General features: G+C 32.3%; 1 long non-coding RNA gene across 1 annotated transcript; it reads left to right on the plus strand.

Annotated features, from left to right (window-relative positions):
* The first annotated feature begins 463 nt into the window (after nucleotides 1–463).
* LOC138306005 (uncharacterized) lies at nucleotides 464–7,793 on the plus strand. The gene is made up of 3 exons (XR_011205756.1): nucleotides 464–543; nucleotides 6,085–6,168; nucleotides 7,724–7,793. It is a non-coding gene; the product is annotated as an uncharacterized lncRNA (long non-coding RNA).
* Nucleotides 7,794–10,108: the final 2,315 nt, after the last annotated feature.

Below are 10,108 nucleotides of genomic sequence, written 5' to 3' on the forward strand. Positions count from 1 at the left end.
ATGTCGTCACAATAGAGACGTCTGCGTTGTTTATTGATTTGAAAATAAAGAATCCATTGGAAATCAATGGAATCGTACGTTAAACTTATTATTTTTTATCAAGTACTCTGAAAATACTAAGTATAAGAATTGATGTTACTATTCTTTTTAACTCAGGGTATAAACTAAATTTTGTTTGCAAAACTGATGTAAGAATCCGACACGTAGATTTTTCTTTCATATCCGGATGGAGTTTAAAAAAATATAGTTACATCAATGCTTCAAAATAAATTGTCTTGGTAATATCAAGAGCTCACATGTCATATGATGTGGTAGTACATGCATAATTATGCAACACTGTTACGATTTTGTTTCTGATCATTTAATAAAATATGGCTATAATAGATTTGGGGATTTAGATAAAAAAAATAATAAATTAGTGACAATAAAATACCACTAAGCCATGTAACATTATTATAATTCCAGGCCTTGGAAAGCGCGGCAAGGTGGGATAATGTAGATATTGTTAAATTGTCACTGCAACACGGAGCAGATCCAAATAAGGTAAGTTATATTATAAACGTGTGCATTTTATTACTAAACAATTACTTCAGGTTGGGTGATAGGGTTTATGTATCGATAAACCGATGACTTGTAACACATGTATTCTGGTATTCTGTCATATCCATCATAGTGGGGGAGGAGAAATAGGTTCTCATGTACCCCTCTGGCAGTTTTTCGAAACATGTTTTTTTAGGAGCGGTATGATGTCGAGTTTCATTTTATGCGTGTTGCCATTGACAACTAATGTCCAATGGGGGTCATATGGCGGCCATCTTGGCCTAGATACTCCAGGTATCAAAAATGGCCAAAATGACACATTCGCATATATGGGCATAGATAGAGAACCAGACAACATTCAGAGGCAAATAAACACATTTTTGATATGATTGAAACATGCTGAATACGATTAAATCCTAATAATGACATTATGTATTCTAATTTTTGTGAAATGAAGGGAAAACAATAAAATGTTCAGCTTTTTTTCTCTAAAAATAGATAAATGCCATAATTGTTATCACAAGAAAACAAATTGATGGACAAATCACCTTGTAACAGTCATTTCGAATTGCACTAACCCTTGTGTAAACATATGTGTACTATAAAAAGATAGATCACATTAATAAGGGCGGAAAAAGAGAGGGACCCCCCCTATAATTTTTTTAAAAACAAATGGCCAAAATGACACATTCTGAGGCAAATAGACACATTTTTGATATGATTGAAACATGCTGAATACGATTAAATCCTAATAATGACATTACGTATTCAAATTTTTGTGAAATGACGGGAAAACAATAAAATATTCAGCACACAGAGGCAAATAAACACATTTTAAATATGGTTAAATCATGCTGAATACGATTAAATCATAATAATGACATTACGTCTTCTCCTTTTTTGTGAAATGACTGAAAAACAATCAAATTTTCAGCTTTTTTCCCTAAAAAATCGATAAATGTCATAATTTTTAGCACAAGTAAAAAAAATGATGGACAAATCACCTTGTAACAGTCATTTCGAATTGAACCAACCCTTGTGAAACATATGTGTACTATAAAAAGATATATCGCATCAATGAGGTCGGAAAAAGAGAGGGACCCCCCCCCCCTAACAATTGTGTTTATTTGCCTCTGAATGTTGGCCATTCTTGATACCTGAAATCCAAGATGGCCGCCATATGACCCCCATGGGACATTAGTTGTCAATGGCAACAAGCATGAAATGAAACTCGACATCATACCGCTCCTAAAAAACCATGTTTCGAAAAACTGCCAGAGGGGTACATGGGAACCTATGTCTCCTCCCCCACTATATGTATATATTTATATTAATTGTGGTATCAATATGACATGGGCTTCTTGATATAAAACACATGATTGTAGTAGACAACAATTCACATAACATTGAACCAGAAGCGAGTGCAACATAAAAACGTTAGGTAATACACCGAGGGTTAACATAAATTGTATGGACTCTGCGCAGTACCCTTTACAATATGTCTTTAATCATAAATTCGTGATTTACACAATACAGTTATATCTGTTTCTACTAAACGGTTAAGGAATTCCAGTAACAATAAATAAATATACTTTTGTTGATGCTATAATATTTAGATGTCAGATTTCAGAGAAATGTAAAATTGTTCACCAAACTTTTAAACTATAGAAATGTGCTATAATAGCCAGCGAGACAAATTAGTCTTTTTGTCAAATCACAGCTTTTTATGTCGGTATATTAAAACAGATTTGAGCTGCCAATCGTCTGTGTTTACATCATTATCATTATGAGACATTTTTTTTTTTATTGATATCGAATTAACTATGGGCATTTAAATCCATTTAGTTGACAATATGGTAAAAAGAATTTAAACTGGAAAGTTACAAATCCATCATGGATCGCTCGCACACGTCATCTATATTCTAGCTGTCCAGTCGTCATTCATACTGCGAATGTTCATGTTTCACAATAGTAAAGATCGGTTTATAGTGTGTACATACATTTAAAACATTAATTAACATAAAACAAAACGGAAATGTCGAATCTAATGTTATTTATTGCAGTGTAAAATACTGCATTTTTAATCTTTAATGACCACCACCATTGAATTAGCAGGACGTATGCGTAATGGAGATAGCGTATGAGACAAATACGTACATATTTTAGCCTATTAAAGATGCTCCACCGCTGACAGAGCATAAATAATCTTCATTATTTGAATAAAAATTGAGGTGTAATCGTGTATATATTTGTCTAATTAACACAAAAAATAATACAAAATAATTAATTTTGCCTTTGGTACATGCGCAATCAGTACTTCATTCCATATAGGATATAGTGCCAAGGAATTTTTTCGGGATGCAATTAATTATTTTTCATATTTTTACCTTGAAGAAAAATTAGAAGCTCAGGCTTTTCCATGGTGGTAATGGTGTAAAGTAAGTAACTTTTGTAACTTAAGAAAAATACTAAATCGTCTATTCTTGGTTTTGATAGTGAAAAAAATATCATTTGTCGGCGGTGGAGCATCTTTAAGTATCATAGCTTTTTAATATATCAGTGTATTAGTTAAAAAAATGGGATTGAGGGATATAGCAAATTTCCGGTTTTCTCGAACTACATTTTTGTATATATATGCCTATATCCCTCAGCTTCACTGTATAATAATTGCATTTAACTAATCCCTCAGTTTGTTTTAATTATACATAGGCAGCAAAACATCAAGTGGGTCACAGCCGCCAAGAGATGATGATAAATACAATCAATATACATCTACTTTATTTTCACTACATTAAAGATATATTTTGGTTTAATTTACTAACGCTTTACTTTTCCAACACTCCCTCAGCTATGCGCTAGTCTTTCGAACTAACACATACTTAGATGCTAGCGTACATCGGCACTCGGGTATTTCCTTCGGCCAATCAGCTTTGAGGTAGGCTATACTTGTTTCCGATCACGCCTTCAATTGTCATGTCATGTCGAAATCGATCGGAGCTAGTTTTCAATCAAACCATCTCCGTTGACGTAACCAAACGATGTTAGTATTGGTTGGAAACACATACCGAACTGATAGTTCATATTCATCTTGCAAATGAGAAGTATGTGAACATTTTAATAGCGTAGCACTTCTAATATGTTCATAGCATATACATGCTGTTTCAATGTAGGCTTCCTGTAAGAATTTGACTTAATAACTTTAACAATGCATATTTAATTCCAGAATACCTAGTAGTAGAAAATGATAACCTTCAATACATTTTGTGTATATATCTGTATATTAAAACAATTAATGCGTAATTATCAAAACAAAGGAAATTGATGTAAGTCAGTTGGAGTTACATATATCACGATATGGTTTGATAGTTAACATGTTCGCCGGTATCGACTAAGGTTAATGATAGACGCTAACAATAATTGGATTCTTGGAAGATTTTTTTTCTTTTTGTTGTTGTTAAGTTTACTAACTCCTTACTTGCATAACTCTGACGTTTAATGGGACGTTAAAATATTCGAACAAACAAAAGCAAAAGGTTTAGGATATTCATATCAAAAGTTATTAACAATTAAAGATGTCCCCGCACCAGAATATGATGAAATTGTCAGAGGAAAACATACATAAGTAAGGTGTTGACAAATCCAATTAATTCATAGTAATCATATGTTATCCAATGAATATACAAAATTTTCAATAAACAATCTCTAGAACGTTCTCACTTAAAGGTCAAACAATATCTCAGAAGCTCGCGAAACGTGGGTATCTAATAGAGTATTATTAGTAATATTATTATGTACCTACACCTTGGTATTTTGTATGTTCAAGTTATTATCTTGTACGTAAAACTGAGTTGTAATTCATAATATTTCATTGTTAACATATTTCTAGTTCAAATTAAACTTACTTTTTGAACAGGCACGGAAATTAAATACTTTTGACTGAACGGCTTCACAACCAAACAGGGTTGTCAGTTAATTATGACCAATGGAACATGTTTTTTATAAGATAGGTATACATAGGGTTGTTTGACTTCGAAAAGATGCATTTCAATCGGAATGTTTGATAGTTTTAGTTTCAACACTAGAATTTCGTGAAATAAACAAAATTCCTTAATTGTCTCCGATCTTTGTCCGAAATCCCTGCAGTTTCTTTCTTGCAGTCCAAACTGATTCTTTCATATTAGATACTTTTTTTGCAATTTATTACTAGACTTTCGAGAATATATTCTTAAGTGGGCAACATCGTTAGAATTTAAATGCAGATCTCTTAGGCTTTCATGAATTAATGTGGCTTGTATATACCTTGCCAGTCAATTATTTTTACTACTCGATTAAACTGAAGCAAGAACCCACCCCAATCAGTTCTATCAAATAATGTTAATTCTTGCTTTGACTGTGGGCACGGAATTGGATTCCACCAATTCATTGTCACCAAAACAGATTTCTACTCCTGTTAAATAAATACCCTTGTAGATGAAGGCAATAACTCCTTGGTAGAACTGGAAAGCATTGTGGAGGACATTTCTGGAGTCCTTGTATACTGATGGGTAGATGAACTACCTATAATTGGGAACTGATGTGACATTTCCTTTGGGTTTTAGATAACTGAATCTGCTTTATTCACTTAAAAGTAGTGGTACAAGATGATTTAGGTTTATTCAATATGACGTCTATATGTCCCTATAATAGAATAGATTGTGTATTTGAATTCAAAATCTTTACAAATCATGTACTTGTAAAGAATTCTACATAGGAAAACCAGAATTGGGATCTTTGTGTTAAGTATAGCTAATTAAATTCAATATCAACAGTCCGAAAACAAACATAAACATGAAAAATATTCCTTATTGTATATTATACAAATTATCATTTTGCTGCGGTCGATACATGGTTATATCGACCAAAGAAAAACATATGGACCGAGGTCGATATTTTTTCTGATCGATATAACCATGTATTGACCGACATCAAAATGCTATAATTGTTTTATTATTTTTCTGGATTTTTTACATTTCGAAATGAGTGTGAAACTAAATGAGCATCGCGTTGTAAACTCGACTTCGTGATGGTAGTTACAATCTTATGATTTTGTAACAAGTTTAATTCAAAAACAAAATATGAAAAAAAGTATCAATGATCGCTTTTATTACATGAACCCACCCGGTGCATGCATTTTTGTAAATTTTATACATATACATGTACTCCATTATACATGTAGCTCCATGTCTAAAGGACACAGCCTAGTAATAAAGTGTATAGTTTGTTCTCCGTTGAAAATCCACTTCGACGTCAAACATATATTAACAGATTTATTGACATTGGGATACATTATCTTATGCCTAGTACTCCATTCCGTTAAATAAAAATTATACATACAGTAGGATTAGCCTAGGCCTAATGTTGTAACTTCTAGCGCTAAATTTTAAAAATAAACATTAAACGTATTTTACAAATTATTATCATATTATTTTCTATCGTGTACATAAAACTTTTATCATATCTTTTTCTATTGTGTACATACACCTTATTATCACATTTATTTTCCAGTCCAATGCATTGAATACAGCCGCAAGGACAGGTCGGACTGATATCGTATCTTTGCTTCTAGAAGAAGGTGCCAATCCTGATCAGGTTAATATACTGATATTTTTGCGTTTAAAGTAGTTGATTTTAAATTATTAACTTTAAACACTGTTCATTAGCATCGAGCATGATAAATGTCTTATTACAATATCATACCAGACAACCGCGTTGTATTTTTGCAATTGAGTCCGATAAGTTATTGATGGGAAGATAACGTTTTAGTGTATTGCTACTATTCATTTCTCAGTTTAAAACATCATAAATTCGAATGAGTTTGGAAAGATCATCTTATGCTATGCTGCAATGATATACAACTAATATTGTACACATTGTACGGGTTTAAAAGTGTACGAACTGTTTCGGAAATGAAAGTCGAATATCGATATTTTTCCATCGATTTTAGCATTGCTGAGTATGCAACTTATAGAGCATGGGCTAGGAGGGTCCACACGATCTTTCCACACACATCCCTCCACACCCATACACATACCCTCCCTCCACACTCACACACACACACACACACACACACCACACACACATACACATACCCTCCCTCACACACACACACACACACACACACACACACACACACTCACACACATACATATACCCTCCCTACACATATCCACACACACACACACACACACACTCACCCTCTTACATCACACACACACAAACACACATCCAAACCATTTTTTTCCTAATCCTTATTACCCACTGATCAGAAATCAAAATGTTAGCATTGCATAAGTTGGGATGTCGTCATTTAAATGGGCGCCATCTCGAATTTAACTTAAAAGTTGAAAATATTCATGACACATTTTTTTTCATATTTGAGAAAAACAATAGAATATTTTGAGATACAAAAGAAAAGTAATGGTATACCATTATTAAGTTTACAAAACCGGTTGAGTATACTGAATATATGATTGTTATTTATGTTTTATGTTATAGTATTGTAATATACCTAAATTACTTGATCTTGCTCGTTCCCTAATACCTGTGGCGTGTTCAGAATGATAAGCGCTCTCACCTGGACGGACATGTGCAGAAAAGCATTCGTACACGTACCCATTTATCGTACAGGTCGCCAATAAATCCAATATGGTATCTGATGGAAATGTATGACAAAAGCTTGCAGTAAAAAGTGATGACAAGAAGATTTTCTGAGTTTCTATCCCTACCGAAGCCATAATTTTCCTCCATGTCGCTAAATTGAAATCACTGCTAAGACATAACGAGATGTGTAATGAATTTATTTATTCATCAAACATCTAAAAAACCCATATAACCATTCAGTATCATTAATTAAAATAGCATTGTCGCTAAATAACGAAATATGATATATAAATAATGCATTGAATTTGGAAATCAAAAGCCAAGCATTTTTTGTCAATCATTCAAACAAAATATATTGCCAACACTAAACTGTTTTCATCATCAGGGTTATAAAATTACTTATTAACTGCAGAGACTCATTATTACGATTACAATTTTAAAATTTACAGCTAAATGTGAATAATTTTTAATTTTTTTAGTCGAGTTTGTACTAAGTTGTTGATATTTATCGTCGATATTTTATTTACCGATGTTGTGATTATAGCTGAAGACTGGAGATGGGGAAATGCCTGTGTTTAATACAGATGTAAATGCAATCATTGTAAGGAAACAAGGTAAACTGTCATTTTTTCGCTTAAATTGATATATTGATACTTGTTATGATAGTGTTGTTGTTTGAAAAATATACTGTACTATTGACGGTGGCTGAAATGATCGACGGCAATTGTTAAATACCCGTTCATATACATATAAGGGCAACACAACTCTATTAACACTTGTCATATTCACGTGATATTTCCTTTGTGTATTTCATTTGTTACCTAATAAGACGTATTGGATTTATAGTGGAGCAACACCTCAAGGGGTGTTCAGATGAATTGAGAGACGTTAAGGACCTCGCGGTAATTCAAAGATTTTAGCCATTTGACATTGGACCTTATATTAAGGTCAAGTCATTTGTTTCAACATTCCTCCACTTAAGCATGGTACAGACCCAACATCAGGTCTGTAAGACTATTGAAAACAACTTATTGCAAGTGGAATATAACTAGCACTCCCGATTCAAAACTGGTAGCTGCTTCTTTAAAGACGTATTCTAATCTTCGGAAGGTAGTCCGATTCTTTTACAGCTTATCCTAATCTTCAGAAGGTAGCCGATTCTTTTATGTCTCGTCCTAATTTTAATTTCCTAACAAAAAGCACATGAATGTACACATTACATGTAACACACTTTTTTTGTGAATAAAATAGGTTACAAGATTTTAAATAAAAATGTATAGTAATTATGGGGGGTTGAATTATATACGCTCTTCGTCCGTAATATTGTAGTACAATCATAAGGGGAGATAACTCTTTGGAAGCAGAACGGTTACCATGGGCATGGGGACATGCATCTCGGTAAAATATGATGCTTCATCCACCGCCACACCCCTCAATGTTATTAATTCTCAGCCACTTGATAATTTTCAACTAATCGCAGGCACTCTTATAAAACATGAGGTCTAATAGAATTCAATATTTAGCATTATGTTCGGAAACTTTGTATAGCTAAACAAATACTGAATAAGAAAATTACCTCCCTTTATTCGATCCCAATTAATTGTTCTCATTTGGCCTCTGTCATGGAGCTAGAACAGCTTACTAGGTATACGTAATACTTCAATAATAAGTAATAAATAAAACTTTGGTAATGAAAGCACATCCTTTCAAGTCAGTTTTTAGTAGTAATGGACAAATTCATTGAATTTTTAATTTAATATTGAATAAATCTATAGTTATATCATCTTTTCTTATTAGTCCAACTTTGCTTTTACAGTACATACTCTTCCATGAAGAATGTTTGTTTTTGCTATGTTACAGCATTGTTAAGTTCAGTAATTAAAACTGTGTTTAAAGTTAAAATCATGTCATTATCAAACGTACTGATTTCAAAGAGTTTTATCTGTATGATATATATATATTACATGCGCAATGTAGTATTGTATACCACATAATATTATCAATGCAACAAATTTCAAGAATTCTTGTAAAAATGATCCGTTAGTGAAGGTATATACAATTGTTTTTCAAAGAATCTGTAAGTAGGGTGAGATAATCCCATATTGCAGGAATATTTTGGGTGTTATGAAACCATCATTTAATCTTGCAAACTTTATTCAGTCTGATATTTGCTTTCAGCATATAGCTCAATTAGTAATTCTTAGTCAAAATCTGTTCGTTTTATACAATGTATGCATGTAGCAGTGATATACTACTGTAGCTTTACATGTTTCTAAATGAAAAAGATGTGAAAAATAAACCATATTTAAAAATCAAAATTTCTGCAATAGATAAATTGATTCTGATATATTAATAATTACATGATACCCAGTATAAAAGATTTGGAAATGTCATGTATATGAGTATATGACAGACATCAAAACATTTGTATTCTTACATGTACCATGGAAATATGCCTATTCATGAATAATCATATAAAAGGCTAGATCTGCTATCCCCATTTTATCGAAAAGAAACTGTTTTTTCTCTCATATAATTAAGAAATTGATAATGATAGACAATATCATCCTCGTCGAACACTCAATGCCTTACAAATACATACATTTTAGAGAACAAGAAAGTGAAAAAAGTGTTTTTACATAGAAAATCACAAAAAAACGCTATCAAGATTTCATGGATACAGCGCAATTAAAATAACCAAAGTTTATTTATTAAATATTGATTGCATGGCACCAAACAGGTTATTAAGAGGGTAGTTTAAAAAGTAATTTCGAACTTTGTGGTTTTGAAATGATTTTTTAGCTAATTATATATATAAATGCATGAAAGTGAACAAATGAACCAAATACCTCCTCTTTCCCATCCCAGATGAAAATCTTGTTTTCTACATGCAATTTTAAGCCAAACAGAATTAAGTCATAATGATTGC

This window comes from Argopecten irradians, chromosome 13 (genome assembly GCF_041381155.1).
Source record: "Argopecten irradians isolate NY chromosome 13, Ai_NY, whole genome shotgun sequence".
In the NCBI taxonomy this organism is placed as follows: Eukaryota; Metazoa; Mollusca; class Bivalvia; order Pectinida; family Pectinidae; genus Argopecten; species Argopecten irradians.